Genomic DNA, 771 nt, shown 5'->3' with positions numbered 1-771 from the left:
TTCAGAAAATTAAATACTAATTAATTAAACATTTAATGTTTCAAAACAATTGAACCAGGACAAAGTTTTCATGATAGTAAAGAAGTACTAAGAATAAAACATAAGCTAAATATGAGAATGGCAAATAAATGACCAGCACTTCTAACAGTTTGGGGATAGGATAACAAAGTTCTAGTGTGTTGTGGACATGGCTTATGTCCATGACACTTACTGGTGGCCAGGTGTCACTTGTGGGACTGAGCTACTGCTATTTCTTTGAAATCCACCCTGTAGACCTAGATGGAATCATGATACATGGGGTGCAGGAGAAGTCCATTTGTAGAGTGTGCTGGTGGAAATATTTTGCTGCTGTACACAAAGAATAACTGAAAGACTGCTTTTGTACACCTCTTACTCTCCTGTGTTTAAATGTTTGCCCTATTTGGTGGGTTCTTTCCATTCTCATTATGGAGTTGTGGTCATTTTGATCCCTCTCTAGAACAACATTTAGTAGTCTGTGTAGGCTTGGCTTTGTCATCATGAAATTCTTAAGTTGTTCTTTGTCATGGAAGTATTTTACTTTTCTGTTATACTTGAGAGTTTTGCAGGGTATATCAGTCTGGGTTGGAATTTGTTTTCTTGCAAGGCTTGTATTACTTTGCTTCATGCTCTTCTTGACTTGATGGTTTGTGAAGAGAAATCTGCTGTTATTCTGATGGGTTTTTTTTTGAATGTGATCTGTTTCTTTTCTTTAGTGGCTTTTAGTATACTGATCCTATGCTGAATTTCTGG

This window comes from Octodon degus, unplaced genomic scaffold, assembly GCF_000260255.1.
Source record: "Octodon degus isolate 3935 unplaced genomic scaffold, OctDeg1.0 scaffold00001, whole genome shotgun sequence".
Taxonomy (NCBI): domain Eukaryota; kingdom Metazoa; phylum Chordata; class Mammalia; order Rodentia; family Octodontidae; genus Octodon; species Octodon degus.
The sequence above is the reverse complement of the archived record's forward strand: the minus strand, read 5'-3'. Positions refer to the sequence as shown.